General features: G+C 44.1%; 1 long non-coding RNA gene across 2 annotated transcripts in view; it reads right to left on the reverse strand.

Annotated features, from left to right (window-relative positions):
* Positions 1–21777, reverse strand: part of LOC128639606 (uncharacterized) — a 68336-nt gene that overhangs the window by 18919 nt on the left and 27640 nt on the right. For both annotated transcript variants that reach the window (XR_008399229.1, XR_008399230.1), the window contains exon 2: positions 20524–20653. This is a non-coding gene — a long non-coding RNA (uncharacterized LOC128639606). The remainder of the gene's footprint in view (positions 1–20523; positions 20654–21777) is intronic.

The raw sequence follows: 21777 nt of genomic DNA on the forward strand, positions 1-21777 counted from the left end.
TCAAACCAGAAATATGCGGCTGTAGTGACAGGGACAATGCATGAAATGGGTTGTAGAAGGTAACCCTGCTGAACAAACATCTTTTTAAGCAAACCTTCTAATTTTTTATCCATAGGATCTTTGAAAGCACAACTATCCTCTATGGGAATAGTGGTGCGTTTGTTTAAAGTAGAAACCGCTCCCTCGACCTTGGGGACTGACTGCCATAAGTCCTTTCTAGGGTCGACCATAGGAAACAATTTTTTAAATATGGGGGGAGGGACGAAAGGAATACCGGGCCTTTCCCATTCTTTATTAACAATGTCCGCCACCCGCTTGGGTATAGGAAAAGCTTCTGGGAGCCCCGGCACCTCTAGGAACTTGTCCATTTTACATAGTTTCTCTGGGATGACCAAATTTTCACAATCATCCAGAGTGGATAATACCTCCTTAAGCAAAATGCGGAGATGTTCCAATTTAAATTTAAAAGTAATCACATCAGATTCTGCCTGCTGAGAAATGTTCCCTAAATCAGTAATTTCTCCCTCAGACAAAACCTCCCTGGCTCCCTCAGATTGGGTTAGGGGCCCTTCAGAGATATTAATATCAGCGTCGTCATGCTCTTCAGTAACTAAAACAGAGCATCCACGCTTACGCTGACAAGGGTTCATTTTGGCTAAAATGTTTTTGACAGAATTATCCATTACAGCCGTTAATTGTTGCATAGTAAGGAGTATTGGCGCGCTAGATGTACTAGGGGCCTCCTGAGTGGGCAAGACTCGTGTAGACGAAGGAGGGAATGATGCAGTACCATGCTTACTCCCCTCACTTGAGGAATCATCTTGGGCATCATTGTCATTATCACATAAATCACATTTATTTAAATGAATAGGAATTCTGGCTTCCCCACATTCAGAACACAGTCTATCTGGTAGTTCAGACATGTTAAACAGGCATAAACTTGATAAGAAAGTACAAAAAACGTTTTGAAATAAAACCGTTACTGTCACTTTAAATTTTAAACTGAACACACTTTATTACTGCAATTGCGAAAAAACATGAAGGAATTGTTCAAAATTCACCAAACTTTCACCACAGTGTCTTAAAGCCTTGAAAATATTGCACACCAATTTTGGAAGCTTTAACCCTTAAAATAACGGAACCGGAGCCGTTTTAAGCTTTAACCCCTTTACAGTCCCTGGTATCTGCTTTGCTGAGACCCAACCAAACCCAAGGGGAATACGATACCAAATGATGCCTTCAGAAGTCTTTTATAAGTATCAGAGCTCCTCTCACATGCGACTGCATGCCATGCCTCTCAAAAACAAGTGCGCAACACCGGCGCGAAAATGAGACTCTGCCTATGCTTTGGGAAAGCCCCTAAAGAATAAGGTGTCTAAAACAGTGCCTGCCGATATTATTATATCAAAATACCCAGAATAAATGATTCCTCAAGGCTAAATAAGTGTTAATATCAATCGATTTAGCCCAAAAAATGTCTACAGTCTAAATAAGCCCTTGTGAAGCCCTTATTTACAATCGTAATAAACATGGCTTACCGGATCCCATAGGGAAAATGACAGCTTCCAGCATTACATCGTCTTGTTAGAATGTGTCATACCTCAAGCAGCAAAGGACTGCAAACTGTTCCCCCAACTGAAGTTAATGCTCTCAACAGTCCTGTGTGGAACAGCCATGGATTTTAGTTACGGTTGCTAAAATCATTTTCCTCATACAAACAGAATTCTTCATCTCTTTTCTGTTTCTGAGTAAATAGTACGTACCAGCACTATTTGAAAATAACAAACTCTTGATTGAATAATGAAAAACTACAGTTAAACACTAAAAAACTCTAAGCCATCTCCGTGGAGATGTTGCCTGTACAACGGCAAAGAGAATGACTGGGGTAGGCGGAGCCTAGGAGGGATCATGTGACCAGCTTTGCTGGGCTCTTTGCCATTTCCTGTTGGGGAAGAGAATATCCCACAAGTAAGGATGACGCCGTGGACCGGACACACCTATGTTGGAGAAACAAACATTTTGTATATCAGATTGGCAGAATATGTATTATAGAATATTCCTTATATGTTATGCGAGAGCCTTACTTATTTAACTATCAACCACAAAGAAGTGCTAATGGTCATGTAGCTGAATAAACAGTCACTCATATACTGTACATATATATATATATTCTAAAAATAGTATGGATGGATGCTTAGCATTTGGGTGACCTCTGCAATCATTTGTCATACCTTTCCATACCTCACAACAATTGTGGCTAGGTAATAGGGACTCAGGAGGCTGAGGGACACCATAAATATTTTGTGGGCGGGGTTGTGCCAGGAAGGCGCAGGGTCAAAAGTGCATAGTGGGCAGGATTATGGGTGTGTCTTGTCAGTGGGCGTGTCTAGCAGTCTATGGGCGGGGCTACAGAAAATTCTGCAAATCAGGACATATGGCTGTCTCAGAGGGACACAGCTCAGAATTAGGGACTGACCCCCGCAAATAAGAACAGGTGAGAAGTCTGTCTTACTGAGTAAATGAAATTTCACTTCACTACAGGGTTTTGCTGCATTAGAGCGGTGTTGTATTGTTGCCAAATTGGGCAAGCTGTAAGTAGGTTTTCTACTCTGCTTCAGTTTGCATGCCCCAGCTAAACACTACACAGTGACTGCTTACATATAGACTGAGCTGGGGGGCTCCTTGGGAAGGGGTGGAAAAAGCAGGAAAATAAGTAATGAACGTATATTGCAATGTTGTAATATTTTCATGAATTAAACATTTTATGGGGAATTACAGTTTGAGTTTAACATTCCTTTAACATATAAAAGCAATGAGTAAGTATGGCTGTAGTCAGGCATATATTCCTTAAAGGGAAATGAACTGGCAAAACAAAAATGCGCTAATGTGTTATTTGTAAGTAACAGTGCTATAATACTATTCTATAACTGTGTGTAACCCCTGCAAAGGAATTAAATACATAGTCAAAAGTTAGCTCCAGATCAGCAATGCACAAGTGGGAAACTGCTGAACACATCTGGTGAGCCAATGATGAGACAAATCTGTCAAGCCACCAATTACCAGCTAGCTCCCAGTAATATATTTCTGCGGCTGAGGATATGCACATATGCTTTTAAACAATGGATAACAAAAGAACAATTTAACAAAGTGCCTTTAAAGTAAATTCATTTTATTTGGAATAATGAAACTTTAATTTTAACATTCATGCCCCTCCCTTTAAAGTGAAGGTCAACTTCACGCAACTGCCCCACGGCATTGGATAGACTTTGTAAAATGAGGGTGGGTTTAATTCAAATATGTTATATTTCATTCATTTTTTTAAAAAAATTACCTTTTGAGCGCTCCGACGATAAGCGCAGCATTCCCACCCGGCATTTTGACAAATTGATTGACAGAGGACGATTCTTAAAAGAACTAATCCTTGTTTTCCCCCCCGGGCATTCAGCCCCTTTGCATAAACGCCACGGCCGGGGGGAAACAAGGATTCGTTCTTTTCAGAATCTTCATCTGTCAATCAATCTGACAAAATGCCGGGAAGGAGAGCTGCGCTTATCATCGGAGCGCTGAAGTTGACCTTCACTTTAACTGTGACATAATTTTGCATGTTCAATAAATTTTGTTATGGTTCACCAGGACCTTGGGTCCCGCTCCCTTAAGATGACCGGAAGCAACGGCGCTGGTGCAAAGCAAAAAAACATAATTTATGCTTACCTGATAAATTTATTTCTCTTGTAGTGTATCCAGTCCACGGATCATCCATTACTTGTGGGATATTCTCCTTCCCAACAGGAAGTTGCAAGAGGATCACCCACAGCAGAGCTGCTATATAGTTCCTCCCCTCACTGCCATATCCAGTCATTCGACCAAAACAAGACGAGAAAGGAGAAACCATAGGGTGCAGTGGTGACTGTAGTTTAATTAAAATTTAGACCTGCCTTAAAAGGACAGGGCGGGCCGTGGACTGGATACACTACAAGAGAAATAAATTTATCAGGTAAGCATAAATTATGTTTTCTCTTGTTAAGTGTATCCAGTCCACGGATCATCCATTACTTGTGGGATACCAATACCAAAGCTAAAGTACACGGATGATGGGAGGGACAAGGCAGGAACTTAAACGAAAGGAACCACTGCCTGTAGAACCTCTCTCCCAAAAACAGCCTCCGAAGAAGCAAAAGTGTCAAATTTGTAAAATGTTGAAAAGGTGTGAAGCGAAGACCAAGTCGCAGCCTTGCAAATCTGTTCAACAGAGGCCTCATTTTTAAAGGTCCAGGTGGAAGCCACAGCTCTAGTAGAATGAGCTGTAATCCTTTCAGGGGGCTGCTGTCCAGCAGTCTCATAGGCTAAGCGTATTATGCTCCGAAGCCAAAAGGAGAGAGAGGTTGCCGAAGCTTTTTGACCTCTCCTCTGTCCAGAGTAAACGACAAACAGGGCAGATGTTTGACGAAAATCTTTAGTAGCCTGTAAGTAAAACTTCAAGGCACGGACTACGTCCAGATTATGCAAAAGACGTTCCTTCTTTGAAGAAGGATTAGGACACAATGATGGAACAACAATCTCTTGATTGATATTCCTGTTAGAAACCACCTTAGGTAAAAACACAGGTTTGGTACGCAGAACTACCTTGTCTGAATGAAAAATCAGATAAGGAGAATCACAATGTAAGGCAGATAACTCAGAGACTCTTCGAGCCGAGGAAATAGCCATCAAAAACAGAACTTTCCAAGATAAAAGTTTAATATCAATGGAATGAAGGGGTTCAAACGGAACTCCCTGAAGAACTTTAAGGACCAAGTTTAAGCTCCACGGGGGAGCAACAGTTTTAAACACAGGCTTAATCCTAACCCAAGCCTGACAAAATGCCTGGACGTCTGGAACTTCTGCCAGACGCTTGTGCAAAAGAATAGACAGAGCAGAGATCTGTCCTTTTAAAGAACTAGCTGATAAGCCTTTGTCCAAACCCTCTTGGAGAAAGGACAATATCCTAGGAATCCTAACCTTACTCCATGAGTAACTCTTGGATTCACACCAATAAAGATATTTACGCCATTTCTTATGGTAGATTTTCCTGGTGACAGGCTTCCGAGCCTGTATTAAGGTATCAATGACTGACTCTGAGAAGCCACGCCTTGATAGAATCAAGCGTTCAATCTCCATGCAGTCAGTCTCAGAGAAATTAGATTTGGATGATTGAAAGGACCTTGTATTAGAAGGTCCTGCCTCAGAGGCAGAGTCCATGGTGGAAGAGATGACATGTCCACTAGGTCTGCATACCAGGTCCTGCGTGGCCACGCAGGCGCTATCAGAATCACTGATGCTCTCTCCTGTTTGATTTTGGCAATCAGTCGAGGGAGCAGAGGAAACGGTGGAAACACATAGGCCAGGTTGAAGAACCAAGGAGCTGCTAGAGCATCTATCAGCGTTGCTCCCGGGTCCCTGGACCTGGATCCGTAACAAGGAAGCTTGGCGTTCTTGCGAGACGCAATGAGATCCAGTTCTGGTTTGCCCCAACGATGGACCAGTTGAGCAAACACCTCCGGATGGAGTTCCCACTCCCCCGGATGAAAAGTCTGACGACTTAGAAAATCCGCCTCCCAGTTCTCTACGCCTGGGATGTGGATCGCTGACAGATGGCAAGAGTGAGACTCTGCCCAGCGAATTATCTTTGAGACTTCTAACATCGCTAGGGAACTCCTGGTTCCCCCTTGATGGTTGATGTAAGCCACAGTCGTGATGTTGTCCGACTTAAATCTGATGAACCTCAGTGTTGCTAACTGAGGCCAAGCTAGAAGAGCATTGAATATTGCTCTTAACTCCAGAATATTTATTGGGAGGAGTTTCTCCTCCTGAGTCCATGATCCCTGAGCCTTCAGGGAGTTCCAGACTGCGCCCCAACCTAGAAGGCTGGCATCTGTTGTTACAATCGTCCAATCTGGCCTGCGAAAGGTCATACCCTTGGACAGATGGACCCGAGAAAGCCACCAGAGAAGAGAATCTCTGGTCTCTTGATCCAGATTTAGTAGAGGGGACAAATCTGAGTAATCCCCATTCCACTGACTTAGCATGCATAATTGCAGCGGTCTGAGATGCAGGCGCGCAAATGGCACTATGTCCATTGCCGCTACCATTAAGCCGATTACTTCCATGCACTGAGCCACTGGCGGGCGTGGAATGGAATGAAGGACACGGCATGCATTTAGAAGTTTTGATAACCTGGACTCCGTCAGGTAAATTTTCATCTCTACAGAATCTATAAGAGTCCCTAGGAAGGAGACTCTTGTGAGTGGTGATAGAGAACTCTTTTCCACGTTCACTTTCCACCCATGCGACCTCAGAAATGCCAGAACTATCTCTGTATGAGACTTGGCAATTTGAAAGCTTGACGCCTTTATCAGGATGTCGTCTAGATACGGAGCCACCGCTATGCCTCGCGGTCTTAGAACCGCCAGAAGTGAGCCCAGAACCTTTGTAAAAATTCTCGGGGCAGTGGCCAACCCGAAGGGAAGAGCTACAAATTGGTAATGCCTGTCTAGAAAGACAAACCTTAGGAACCGATGATGATCTTTGTGAATCGGTATGTGAAGGTAGGCATCCTTTAAATCCACTGTGGTCATGTACTGACCCTCTTGGATCATGGGTAGAATGGTCCGAATAGTTTCCATTTTGAATGATGGAACTCTGAGGAATTTGTTTAAGATCTTTAGATCCAAGATTGGTCTGAAGGTTCCCTCTTTCTTGGGAACCACAAACAGATTTGAATAAAATCCCTGTCCTTGTTCCGTCCGCGGAACTGGATGGATCACTCCCATTACTAGGAGGTCTTGCACACAGCTTAGGAATGCCTCTTTCTTTATCTGGTTTGCTGATAACCTTGAAAGATGAAATCTCCCTTGTGGAGGAGAAGCTTTGAAGTCCAGAAAATATCCCTGAGATATGATCTCCAACGCCCAGGGATCATGAACATCTCTTGCCCACGCCTGGGCGAAGAGAGAAAGTCTGCCCCCCACTAGATCCGTTTCCGGATAGGGGGCCGTTCCTTCATGCTGTCTTGGGGGCAGCAGCAGGCTTTCTGGCCTGCTTGCCCTTGTTCCAGGACTGGTTAGGTTTCCAGGCCTGTCTGGAATGAGCAACAGTTCCCTCTTGTTTTGAAGCGGAGGAAGTTGATGCTGCTCCTGCCTTGAAATTTTGAAAGGCACGAAAATTAGACTGTTTGGCCTTTGATTTGGCCCTGTCCTGAGGAAGGGTATGACCCTTGCCTCCAGTAATGTCAGCAATAATTTCCTTCAAGCCAGGCCCGAATAAGGTCTGCCCCTTGAAAGGAATGTTGAGTAATTTAGACTTTGAAGTCACGTCAGCTGACCAGGATTTAAGCCATAGCGCCCTACGCGCCTGGATGGCGAATCCGGAATTCTTAGCCGTTAGTTTAGTCAAATGAACAATGGCATCAGAAACAAATGAGTTAGCTAGCTTAAGCGTTCTAAGCTTGTCAATAATTTCATTCAATGGAGCTGTCTGGATGGCCTCTTCCAGGGCCTCAAACCAGAATGCCGCCGCAGCAGTGACAGGCACAATGCATGCAAGGGGCTGTAAAATAAAACCTTGTTGAATAAACATTTTCTTAAGGTAACCCTCCAATTTTTTATCCATTGGATCTGAAAAAGCACAACTGTCCTCAACCGGGATAGTGGTACACTTTGCTAAAGTAGAAACTGCTCCCTCCACCTTTGGGACCGTCTGCCATAAGTCCCGTGTAGTGGCGTCTATTGGAAACATTTTTCTAAATATAGGAGGTGGGGAAAAGGGCACACTGGGTCTATCCCACTCCTTGCTAATAATTTCTGTAAGCCTTTTAGGTATAGGAAAAACGTCAGTACACACCGGCACCGCATAGTATCTATCCAGCCTACACAATTTCTCTGGAATTGCAACTGTGTTACAGTCATTCAGAGCAGCTAATACCTCCCCAAGCAATACACGGAGGTTCTCAAGCTTAAATTTAAAATTAGAAATCTCTGAATCAGGTTTCCCCGAGTCAGAGATGTCACCCACAGACTGAAGCTCTCCGTCCTCATGTTCTGCATACTGTGACGCAGTATCAGACATGGCTCTAACAGCATTTGCGCGCTCTGTATCTCTCCTAACCCCAGAGCTATCGCGCTTGCCTCTTAATTCAGGCAATCTAGATAATACCTCTGACAGGGTATTATTCATGATTGCAGCCATGTCCTGCAAGGTAATCGCTATGGGCGTCCCAGATGTAATTGGCGCCATATTAGCGTGCGTCCCCTGAGCGGGAGGCGAAGGGTCTGACACGTGGGGAGAGTTAGTCGGCATAACTTCCCCCTCGACAGAACCCTCTGGTGATAATTCTTTTATAGATAAAGACTGATCTTTACTGTTTAAGGTGAAATCAATACATTTAGTACACATTCTCCTATGGGGCTCCACCATGGCTTTCAAACATAATGAACAAGTAGGTTCCTCTGTGTCAGACATGTTTAAACAGACTAGCAATGAGACTAGCAAGCTTGGAAAACACTTTAAAACAAGTTTACAAGCAATATAAAAAACGTTACTGCGCCTTTAAGAAACACAAATTTTCCCAAATTTTGAAACAGTGAAAAAATGCAGTTACACTAACGACATTTTTACAGTGTATGTAATAAGTTAGCAGAGCATTGCACCCACTTGCAAATGGATGATTAACCCCTTAATACCAAAAACGGAATAACAAATTACAAAAACATTTTTTAAACAGTCACAACAACTGCCACAGCTCTACTGTGGCTTTTTACCTCCCTCAATACGACTTTTGAAGCCTTTTGAGCCCTTCAGAGAAGTCCTGGATCATGCAGGAAGAAGCTGGATGTCTGTGTCTGTAATTTTTTCTGTAATTTTTTCTGTGCAAAAAAAACGCTAAAATAGGCCCCTCCCACTCATATTACAACAGTGGGAAGCCTCAGGGAACTGTTTCTAGGCAAAATTCAAGCCAGCCATGTGGAAAAAACTAGGCCCCAATAAGTTTTATCACCAAACATATGTAAAAAACAATTAAACATACTAGCAAACGTTTTAAAATACACTTTTATAAGAGTATGTATCTCTATTAATAAGCCTGATACCAGTCGCTATCACTGCATTTAAGGCTTTACTTACATTACTTCGATATCAGCAGCATTTTCTAGCAAATTCCATCCCTAGAAAAATATTTTAACTGCACATACCTTATTACAGGAAAACCTGCACGCTATTCCCCCTCTGAAGTTACCTCACTTCTCAGAATATGTGAGAACAGCAAAGGATCTTAGTTACTTCTGCTAAGATCATAGAAAACGCAGGCAGATTCTTCTTCTAAATACTGCCTGAGATAAACAGTACACTCCGGTACCATTTAAAAATAACAAACTTTTGATTGAAGAAATAAACTAAGTATAAAACACCACAGTCCTCTTACGACCTCCATCTTAATTGAGAGTTGCAAGAGAATGACTGGGTATGGCAGTGAGGAGAGGAGCTATATAGCAGCTCTGCTGTGGGTGATCCTCTTGCAACTTCCTGTTGGGAAGGAGAATATCCCACAAGTAATGGATGATCCGTGGACCGGATACACTTAACAAGAGAAATAGAGAAGTTTTCTACTTCCAGGAAGGAAGGAGAACATTTTTTGTCATCCTCTCATCCTCTGCACTGAAAGGGTTAAGCTAACAATACTGAAGTTGGAACTGGAGAAGAGTGGAAGGAACGTTTTCTACAAAACTATTAAAGGGACATTAAACACTTTGAGATGGTAATATAAAATTATAAATCATGTATATATAAAAAAACCTCTGCAACATACGATACGTTCATTATTTATTTTGTCCCCTTTCTCTGAAATTCCATTTTGAAATTGTGAGCTTTTAGTTCCTGTTAGAAGTGGAAGTGCAGAACACTGTTATATTCCACACAGTCATTGGCTACACACTCTAGTGACCTATTTATAAATTGTCCCTAATTGGCCACAGCAGAGAAGGTAACCTAAGTTACAACATGGCAGATCCCATTGTTTTATATTCACTAAAACTTTACACTTGTTTTGTCAATATTTAAACAGCTAATGAAACTGAGAATATGTAGATGTATTTTTAGACTAATATTTTATTTGAATGCTTCATTCTATCTAGCATTTATATAGAGTTTAATGTCCCTTTAAGGAATCTTAAAGGGACAGGAAACCCCAAACTTTTCTTTCATGATTTGGATAGAACATACAATTTTAAACAACTTTCCAATTTACTTACATTATCAAATTTGCTTCATTCTCTTGCTATTCATTGCTGAAGGAACAGCATTGCACTACTGGCAGTAAGATGAACACATCTAGTTAGCCAATCACAAAAGACAAATGTGTGCAGGCGCCAATTAGCAGCAGCTCCCACTAGTGTAGGATATGTGCATATTCTTCTTCAACAAGGGTTACCAATAGAACAAAGCACTTTTGAAAATATTAGTAAATTTAAAAGCGTCTTAAAATTACATTTTCTATCGGAATCATGCAAGTTTAATTTTGACTTTCCTAACCCTTTAATATTACAGTCTAACTTATTTGTCATATTCAAAGAATGATTGGTAGAAATAAATGGCAGGCAAAGAGTTACTGTTATTAAATCCAGAATGTGCAAAGCTAAATATGCTGATGCTGCAAGAAGAATTGATCAGGATTCCCTTAAATGACAAATGAAAATCAGCTGAAGAGAAGTCTCTAGTTTCTAGCAAATACCAACCCCCTGGCTCCTCAACTCTATTTCTAGATCACTTGGCTGCCCGGCTACCTTATTTCCTTTCCTCAGATACCCCTGCCCTCATTCTTGGCGACTACAACATCCCTCTTGCCTCCTCTGCAAAACAACCTCTGCAACTCACTTCCTCTTTCGGTTTGTCACAATGGAATGACTCTCCCACTCACAAAGACGGTCACTCCCTTGACCTGATCTTTAGCTATCGATGCACTATTTCAAACTTCACAAACTCCCCTTTTCCACTTTCTGACCACCATCTCCTCACTTGCAACATATCATCCCTCCCTACAACTCTCCCTCCTATTCCCAACAACAAACGTCACAGAAGCATTATGTCATTAGATCAGCAACAGCTTGCTAATTCCCTCAAACCTCTCCTCTCATCCATCTCCTCCTTTCACTGCCCTGACCAATCTATCTGCCACTAAAATTCCACCCTTACATCCGTCCTTGACAATCTGGCCCCTCTTACCATAGCTCGGAAATCACACACTTATCCTCAGCCCTGGCATACTCCTCTGACACAGTACCTACACAGATGTTCCCGTACTGCTGAGCAGCACTGGAGAAAATCTCGGAGTTCAGCTGATTTTCTTCATTACAAAGTCATCTTCAACTCCTACTGTTCTGCCCTTAATCTTTATAAGCAACATTACTTCTCTACTCTTATGTCTACTTTTGCTTCAAACCCAAAACGTCCGTTTTCCACTTTCAATACTCTTCTCCGCCCACACCCACCTCCTAATGCAACTTCTCTGTCTGCTCAAGTCTTTGCCAGCCACTTCAATAACTAAATCAGCTCTCAACATACACCCATTCTCTCACCCCCTCAAACGCTCGCAATCAACCACAACTCACATAGCCATAAACTTAGCTCTTTCTCCCCTGTTACTGAGGAAGAAGTTTCTGCAATTATACTGCGCTCTCACCTCACTACCTGTCCCCTTGACCCTATCCCCTCACAGCTACTCTCCTCCCTCTCTTCTACCCTTACCCTTATACTTACACACATTTTCAACCTCTCACTCAGCACTGGTATATTTCCCTCATCTCTGAAACATGCACTGGTCACACCTATCCTCAAAAAACCTTCTCTTGATCCAACTTCCCCATTCAACTACCGCCCTATTTCCCTACTCCCTCTTTCCTCAAAGCTTCTCAAAGAGCTAGTATATGCACGCCTATCCCATTTACTTAAATTAAACTCCCTCCTTGACTCAATGCAATCTGGATTTCGTTCCCATCACTCCACAGAGACAGCAATCGTTAAGGTTAGCAATGACTTATGTTACAGAAGCATTAGTTATTTTGTTGTGAAGAGCTTATTTCCCAGCAGCAATGCCTGAACCAGCAAGCCAGCGCCTAAGAAGGGCTCCAAGAAAACCGTAACAAGTATCATTTCATAAAGAGTTAACTCTTTTTTTTTCAGCTTTTAGAAACTATTGCCTAAATACACATTTTTGCTGGCCTCAGCTCTAAGTTTAGGGATAACCAATCCCATTGTCTAATCACCTCTGGAGCCAGACTGCTAATTGATAAGATGAACTTGTAAACTTGTTATCTTAAGTACTGTAATCCTATTGTGGCCTGTCAAAGGACAGTGCTCTCTATCTAAATGTGTGATGGGGGATTTTGTGCTTCCCCCCCCCCCCTCTCCCCCTGGGAGTGCCCTGTGTGCATGTAACCTTAATAAAAAGCAGGCTGGGCATCCCAGTGCTGAGTTCTTGTTTGACCCTCAATCGCAGCGTTGACTCGTTTTTGTGGGCAGAAGGGTATCCTAGCTGTACTACAGCTAAGGGAGATTATTCTATATTTGCGAGACTCATATAGAATACTATGGAAAGCAGCTTCTCCCCTCTTTAGCAATAGGGATCCAGGCTACTAAGCGGTCCATCTCTCAGCGAGACTAAGGGTAACCGTAACATTTGGCGGCAGCGGCGGGATTTTCCTGGATTTCCTAGGAGAGGTACAGAACGGATGGAGAGCGCTTACGAAAAATTGAAGCGTACAACCCTAAAGGATTTACTTGAAAGCAGAGGGGGGTACGCCAGCAACCGGCCGAGGAGAGAGCTGATCGCAGAATTGAACGAACTGGATCAGAGCTTCACAATGGCGGAAACACCGACCACGATTAGTGACGAAAAAACCAGGATTGTTCGGGAAAGGCTCTCATTATACGGGCCGAACCCCTCCATGGAATTGGTACAGCAGTTGATGGCGGAGGCGGACGAGGATATACGAGAGACTCGAGCCCACAAACTCAACCTAGCGAACGCACACCGCAATGCTGTAGCCCCGCAGGTAATCATCCCTGTCGAAAATGCTGGGAGGCCCAAGATACCCTATACGGCATTTCGACCCTTTCTAGAGAGCGAGACAGGGATTGATGAATATTTGGCGGACTTCGAAAGGCAATGTGCCCTGCACCAGATTCCCAACAGAGAGTGGCCCACGATATTGTCTGGGAAACTATCCGGGCGAGCCCTGGAAGCCTTTCGTACTCTGGGTGCTAAGGAAGTGACACAGTATGAGCTAGTTAAGGAGACACTGTTGCGACGGTACGCTGTAACTCCGGACACGTATCGCCGACAGTTTCGGGGCACGGAAAAGAAGCCTAACGATACCCATATGGAATGGGCGCACCGAATGCGGAGAGCGGCAAATCACTGGCTGAGCGGAAGTAAAGCGGTGACTGGGGAGGAAATTTTACAATTGTTTCTCTTAGAACATTTTTATAATGGCATGGAACAGCAAGGGAAGGAATGGCTGCGAGACAGGCGGCCTTCTACCTTAGAAGAAGCAGCCAAATTGGCCGATGAACATTATGACTCCCGTCTTCACGAACCCATGAACTACCGAGCTCCAGCACGGGTCGAACCCAGAGAGGTTTACCGTGCACCCCCTCGTGCTGAATTCCGAGCCCCGGTGCCCACAGGGCCCGTCCGACACTCAGGACTACCCAATAACAGCTCTGAGCGTCACAGACCGACTTGCCACCGATGCAAGCAACCAGGGCATTTCATGGCTAGCTGCCCCCTTAATACGCACCAGTCACCCAGGAATTACAATTACCCCTCTGGGTCCTATCGTCCGGCCCGGGCCCTCTGTGTTAACCAAGAGGCCCCTATGGAGGGATATGTGGGGCCGCTTCACGAGGCAGACCCTGTATATGCTGCCTCAGATAACCGCCAGCACCATCGGCAGAGGGTATGGCTCGAGGGGCGATCTACCGAGGGATTGCGAGACACAGGGGCTACTATCACGCTGGTACAGAGTCATTTGGTGCCAGAGCACAAGCGATCCGGACAGACTGTGGCCGTTAGAGTGGCGGGGTGGGATGTGTACAAAATTCCAACAGCTAAAGTGCATCTTGATTGGGGAGCGGGAAAGGGGGCTGTGAACGTGGGCCTAATGGATAATTTACCTGCCGAAGTACTACTGGGCAACGATTTGGGCCCCATGACTTCTGCCTATGCTCCAGTATGCAACAACGAGGCGGACCCAGTGACTACACGGGCCCAAGCCCGGACGGAGCGAGAGCTCTCACCAGTGCGGGAGACACAGGTAAGACCTACCCCGACCTTGCCTGACAGGTTAGGCCCCATACCCTGGGACACCCCAGATGCTTTCGAGGCAGAGTCTAAGACTGACCCGACCTTACAAAAGTACCGGGAACGAGCAGAGACCGGAGGGGGCGGGGCAGATAACGAAACATTCTTATGGGAAAAAGGGAAACTATACCGCTGGACAGAGAAAAGGGGACAGCGTAGGCGACAGCTGGTAGTGCCCCACAAATACCGTCAAGAAATCCTCAAAATAGGCCACGACATCCCCTTAGCAGGCCACCTAGCCGTTACCCGTACCCTACACCGCATTACTCACACGTTCTTTTGGCCAGGGGTGCACGCTGACGTTAGAACTTACTGTAACACCTGCGATGTGTGTCAACGAGTAGGAAGGCGAGGCGATCACCCTAAAGCCCAGCTAGTAAATATGCCCATTGTAGAGGAACCCTTCAGCCGGGTTGCTATTGACCTAGTGGGACCACTGGCTACCCCTAGTCCCTCCGGTAAGCGCTACATTCTTACCGTAGTGGACTACGCTACCAGGTACCCAGAGGCTGTCGCCCTATCCAACATACAAGCGGATACGGTAGCGAATGCACTAGTACAGGTGTTCTCCCGGGTAGGATTTCCAAAAGAAATCCTATCCGACCGAGGCACCCAATTTACGGCTGAATTAACCCAACAACTCTGGCAGGTTTGCAAAATTAAGTCCCTCCTGAGCTCCCCATACCACCCCCAGACGAACGGGCTGTGTGAGAGGTTCAATGGGACCCTCAAGCAAATGCTCAAGACGTTCACTCAGGAATACCGAGACTGGGAACGCTTCCTGCCGCACCTCCTATTTGCTTATCGGGAGGTGCCCCAGGAAACGACAGGGTTCTCTCCCTTCGAGTTGCTCTACGGAAGAAAGGTACGGGGACCCCTAAACCTGATCCGGGAGCACTGGGAGGGAGAGATGGAGGCTGACGGTGTCCCCATTGTGCCATACGTGCTGGAACTCAGGGACCGAATGGAGCAATTAGCCAAATCCGTGCGGGCTAATCTCCAGTTGGCCTAGAGAAGACAGAAAGTATGGTACGATCGGGGGGCCCGAAAGAGAATCTTCACCATAGGACAAAAGGTGTTAGTACTTAAGCCGGTGAAGACAGACAAATTGCAGGCGTCCTGGCAGGGTCCCTACCAGATCGTAGAGAAAAGGGGAGACACCACTTATGTGATAGCTAGCTGCCATGACAACAATCTTAGAAAGACATTCCATGTAAACATGCTCAAGGAATATTTTGAGCGACCAGAGAACGTGACGGCCGTATGTTGTTCCCCTCAGGAAGACCCCGACAGTTTACCCATTCCAGACCCATTAGAAAAGAGTCTCCCCACAGGTATAGTGGCGCAGGTTCAGATAGGGGACCGACTTAGCCCCACTGAAAGGGAGCAGCTCAACCAACTCCTCCAGTCCAAACACCTCACCTTCTCCCCGAAGCCAGGGTACACTACTTTAACCACCCACCAGGTAGATACTCCGGGACAAGCTCCCTTGCGCCAGGCTCCGTACCGAATCCCCGAAGCAGTTAGGACAGGAATGAAGAAGGAGATCGATGAGATGCTCCAGCTCAGGGTAATTGAGCCCTCCGATAGTCCATGGGCCTCCCCAGTTGTCTTGGTGCCCAAGAAAGATGGGACCACCCGGTTCTGTGTAGACTATCGGAGGCTCAATGAAAATACCGTGACGGACGCTTACCCTATGCCCAGGGTAGACGAGCTACTCGATCGTATAGCCAGGGGAAATTACCTGACCACTATTGACCTCTGCAAAGGTTACTGGCAGATTCCCCTGGCCCCGGAGGCTATCCCCAAGTCGGCATTCGTCACCCCATTCGGCTTATATCAGTTTAGGGTAATGCCGTTTGGGATGAAGAATGCCCCAGCTACATTCCAGCGCTTGGTGGATAGGCTCCTGGATGGCTTCCAGAGTTTTGCTTGCGCCTACCTGGACAACATAGCGATCCACAGTGAGTCCTGGGAGGACCACTTAGCTCATGTGGGAATGGTTCTGGATCAGATCCGGGCTGCTGGCCTGACTCTGAAGCCAGAAAAATGCCACTTTGGGATGGCCGAGGTACAGTACCTGGGTCACCGGGTGGGGTGTGGAAAGCAGCGACCAGAGCCGGCCAAAATAGAAGCTGTCGCCAATTGGCCCACCCCCATCACTAAGACTCAGGTCCTAGCCTTCCTGGGCACGGCAGGGTACTATAGACGGTTCGTACCAGACTACAGCACACTTGCCAAACCCCTGACTGACTTGACCAAGAAGAACTTACCTCGACAGGTCCTGTGGTCTCCCCACTGTGAAACGGCTTTCCAGGCTCTCAAAAATGCTCTAATTAACGCCCCTGTCTTGGCGGCCCCAGCCCTTAACAAACGTTTTATCGTCCATACAGACGCTTCCATGTTCGGGCTGGGAGCTGTCCTCAGCCAAGTAGGCGAAGATGGAGGGGAGCATCCAGTTGCCTACATCAGCCGGAAGCTCCTGCCCCGCGAAGTCAGCTATGCAGCGGTCGAAAAGGAGTGTTTGGCTTTGGTGTGGGCATTAAAGAAATTGACTCCCTATTTATATGGTCAGGAGTTCACTCTGGTCACCGACCATAACCCGTTGGTGTGGCTGAACCGGGTCTCTGGAGATAACGGCAGGCTATTACGTTGGAGCTTATCGTTGCAACCCTTCAATTTCACCATTACTTACAGACCTGGGAAACAGAATGGCAACGCCGACGGGTTGTCCAGACAAACAGACCTCAGCCCCGCATAACCAGCGGTCTGGACAGCCTTAGTCTGCCCCGAAAAGGGGTCAGACCGTGTCTGCCAGAGTGTTCCACAGAAAGGGAGCACTGTTACAGAAGCATTAGTTATTTTGTTGTGAAGAGCTTATTTCCCAGCAGCAATGCCTGAACCAGCAAGCCAGCGCCTAAGAAGGGCTCCAAGAAAACCGTAACAAGTATCATTTCATAAAGAGTTAACTCTTTTTTTTTCAGCTTTTAGAAACTATTGCCTAAATACACATTTTTGCTGGCCTCAGCTCTAAGTTTAGGGATAACCAATCCCATTGTCTAATCACCTCTGGAGCCAGACTGCTAATTGATAAGATGAACTTGTAAACTTGTTATCTTAAGTACTGTAATCCTATTGTGGCCTGTCAAAGGACAGTGCTCTCTATCTAAATGTGTGATGGGGGATTTTGTGCTTCCCCCCCCCCTCTCCCCCTGGGAGTGCCCTGTGTGCATGTAACCTTAATAAAAAGCAGGCTGGGCATCCCAGTGCTGAGTTCTTGTTTGACCCTCAATCGCAGCGTTGACTCGTTTTTGTGGGCAGAAGGGTATCCTAGCTGTACTACAGCTAAGGGAGATTATTCTATATTTGCGAGACTCATATAGAATACTATGGAAAGCAGCTTCTCCCCTCTTTAGCAATAGGGATCCAGGCTACTAAGCGGTCCATCTCTCAGCGAGACTAAGGGTAACCGTAACAACTTACTTACAGCAAAATCAAAGGGCCAATTCTCTGCTTATCCACACAGCCTTTGATGCTGTTAACCACCCTCTTTTGCTCCAAACCCTCAAATCAAATTGTGACACAGCCCTCTTGTGGTTCTCTTGCTACCTGTCAAACCGTACCTTTAGTGTAGCCTTCTCTGGGGCCTCCTCTGCCCCGTCACCATGTTCTGTCGGGGTACCGCAAGGCTCTGTCCTAGGTCCCCTCTCTTCTCAATCTACACGTTAACATCATTAGGTTCCCTAATAAAGTCCCACGGGTTCCAATATCATTTGTATGCGGACGACACCCCAATCTACTTCTCTCCACCTACCTTCATTGCTGTGTCACTAACTGTCTTTCTCACATCTTTTCCTGGATGTCCTCTCATTACCTCAAGCTAAATCTCTCCAAAACTGAGCTCCTTATTTCCCCCCCCCCCCTTCTTCCAAAATCTCCACCCCCCCAATCTCTCTATAACTGTAGAGAACGCCATCATTATCCTTACCCCGCATGCCCGATGTCTTGGGGTCACATTTGACTCAGACCTTTCTTTTACTCCTCACATTCAGTCCTTGGATAAATCCTGCTGCTTTCACCTTAAAAACCATCTCTAAAATTAGACACTTCCTTACACAAGACACAACTAAGATTTTAATCCACTCTCTCATCCTTTACCACCTTGATTACTGCAACTCTGTCCTCTCTGGTCTCCCCAGCTGCCGCCCAGTTCCTTTACATTCCATAATGAATGCCTCTGCCAGGCTCATCTTCCTTACACGTCGCTCTTCATCTGTTGCATCTCTCTGCCAATCCCTTCACTGGCTTCCTCTTGCCTCTAGGATTTAACACAAAATTCTCACTCTGACAAAGTCCTCAACTGCACTGCTCCCCCCTATATCTCAGACCTTGTCTCCAGATACTCTCCCTCCTGTCCCCTTCGCTCTGCTCATGACCTCCTCCTCTCTTGTTACCTCCTCACACTCCCGTTTACAGGACTTCTCCAGACTGGCTCCCATCTTGTGGAACTCTCTGCCCCGCTCCACAAAGATTTGAAAGCTTCAAGCGCTCCCTAAAGACTCTACTGTTCAGGGATACATACAACCTACACTAACCTTTCTTTATACCAGTTCCTCTCCTCCATTTCTATCCCCTGAACCCCCTTAGCAGGAAAGCCTATGAGCCCAGCTGTTTGTAGATCACCTTATTAAGAGCTGACTTCAACAGTGCGACTCTTGGCAGGGCCCTATACCCATTTGATCCCTATAAATGTTTTGTTGTACTCCGCCTGTGTGTACAGCGCTGCAGAATCTGTTGGCGCTCTATAAATAACTGATAATAATAAAAAACAGCTATATTTATGGATTAGTGTAGGTGCAGCTGGGTTTTTGTGAGATGCTGTATGCTAATGAGCTGCTTAATATGCAAAGGTTTGGAACGTGCTTGATATGATATATGGTAAGGAAGGGAATCTAAAAGCTTAAAACAATTAGCTTACCACATATAAATATCTTGACTGATGCTCCTATTTACCTCCAATGTACAGTAAAGTCAAAATTAAACTTTTACGATTCAGATAGAGCATGCAGTTTTAAACAACTTTCAAATTAACTTATATTATAAAATGTGCTTAGTTCTTTTCATATTCTTTGTTGAAGACTAAACCTAGGTAGGCTGATAGAAGCGTGCACGTGTCTATAGCAGTCTATGGCAGAAGTGATTGAAACTATGTATAACATTGCTATAAACAATGTTGCAGACACTGCTACCAGATGGCTAAAGACACATGCACGCTCCTGAGCTCACCTAGGATAACTCTTTAACAAACAATAGGGAGCTAAGCAAAATTGATAATCAACGTAAAGTGGAAATATGTTTTAAATGACGTGTTCTATCCAATAAATGTAACCTTATTTTGACTTTACTGTCCCTTTAATGCTATGTGGAACTCCCAGCATTGATTCAAATATGCCTTTTGGATTATCTAGAAATGCTCTGAATTATAAAAAAAAAAAAGAAAAAAAAAAAGTGTATTTACACTGCAGAACAGAAAAATGACGACTTCAAATTAACTTACTTTGACAATTTGATGTTAAACAACATCACAACATAAAATTATCTATAAGAATAAAGATTGGAAGTAAAAAAATAAAATAGTCATTAAAAAAAAAACTTTAAATTTGATTTGCTTTTGCTGTAATTTACCTCTGGAAAACATAATTGTTTTTTACTCCCAATGAAAAAATACTGCATATTTAGAGATATAAAAGGATAACCCTGCAAAATGCTTTATTTAATCAACCACAGCACAGATATGTGAATATATAGGAAACCGTATACAGTAAGTCTTCACTATTTACTGGCCATTTAACATCCAATTTTTATGCCGAGATATAGGGCTTCTAGTGTGAGACCTATAGGAATTCTAGTAACAAGATGGAAGATCTATAAGAGAACTTTCTCTATCTGAGACATCTATCTATCTATCTATAGCTCCCTCGTTTACAGAATATGCTCAATAGCCTATAATAAAGAGCTACGTTTATACATGTACCAGGCTATCACTACAAAAAGTCTGCTACTTTTCTGGTTATAATAGTTTGATATTTTCGAATACAGTGTATGTAAGAGAGGGGGGGGGGAGAGAAACATACTTGCAAAATGTGGAGCTCTTCTAAATCATATAGATCTCATCTACGGCCACATCCAGAAAGAGAGGAATTCCAAATTTACTCTCATATTTTCATGTCACAGAGCGCTCCCAAATCTCTTTCCCCTTTACACCTACAGGAAAAGAAAGAGGTAAATATAAAACTAGTAACGTCTGTTCAATCCATGATTTATCAAATCCCACTAGGAAACTAATCAAACAGTTGCTTCATTTATTCAAACAGATGTAGACAAAATTAAAGTCGTTTTTCTTTAACTTCCTGGCAATTTCCTGCTTTATCTCACCACAATATAACTCAGTGTGAAATTTAAAAACAGCATTTTTATTTGCGCAAAGCATTCTGCTTGACAATAACCACAGCAACAAACTTAATCCATTCTCACAAAGAGATGAAGGTTGCGCAACATACAATGGTAGAAAATAAATGAATGGCTTTCTTTAACACTTTCAGTGCCAGGGCTTTAAATTTTTCTACTGCTGGAGGCCACACATTTTTATAGTTTTGCAATCTATCTATTTAGACTTCATTAAAAGGACATTGAACAATTGTTGGTTGCAGTTGTCTCACACTCCCTTATGGGGGGGGGGGAAGCAATTCTGTAACCTGCACATGCTGCAAATCAAATAGCTGGTTTAGGCAGCATTCTGAAAACCTAGGTTACAAATTTTACTTTTTAGTAAAAATTTTAAACAAATACAAGAGGTATTTTCCCTTTAAATGAGTGTCCATAGTGAAACTATACCTCAAATTCAACTTTTATTTGACACCTGTTTAAATTTTAAATTTTGTTTCTATATAAGATATGATGTATTAAATGTGAAAAAAAGAAAAATGTACCTTTTAACAAGTTCAATACGCTAACTAAATGTATTTTTTTTGGGGGGGGGGGTGTATATATATTAATTTTCTCTCATCTAAAAAAATGTTAATCAGAAAGTTTGGTGAAAACGGTTATATTGTTTGTTAGGTTATTCTACCAATTAGTTAGGATTGCTACCTATTTAGTTATCCCTCTAAAAGAGCTAGGCTTTGTATGTAGTTTTTGAAATCACCTGTGAGTGTGATTTAAAGGCAAGTGTAGCATATGTTTATTTTTGGAATAAACTTGCACTTTTCTGAAATTTCAAATCTACAAATGTCTATACCCTAGAGCAGGGCTCAACAAACCCAGGGAGCCTCTGGAACCTAGAATTTTAACTCTGGCTCCTAACATTTTGGGTTATTCTCTATACAGGT

Source organism: Bombina bombina, chromosome 9, assembly GCF_027579735.1.
Source record: "Bombina bombina isolate aBomBom1 chromosome 9, aBomBom1.pri, whole genome shotgun sequence".
NCBI classification, from domain to species: Eukaryota; Metazoa; Chordata; class Amphibia; order Anura; family Bombinatoridae; genus Bombina; species Bombina bombina.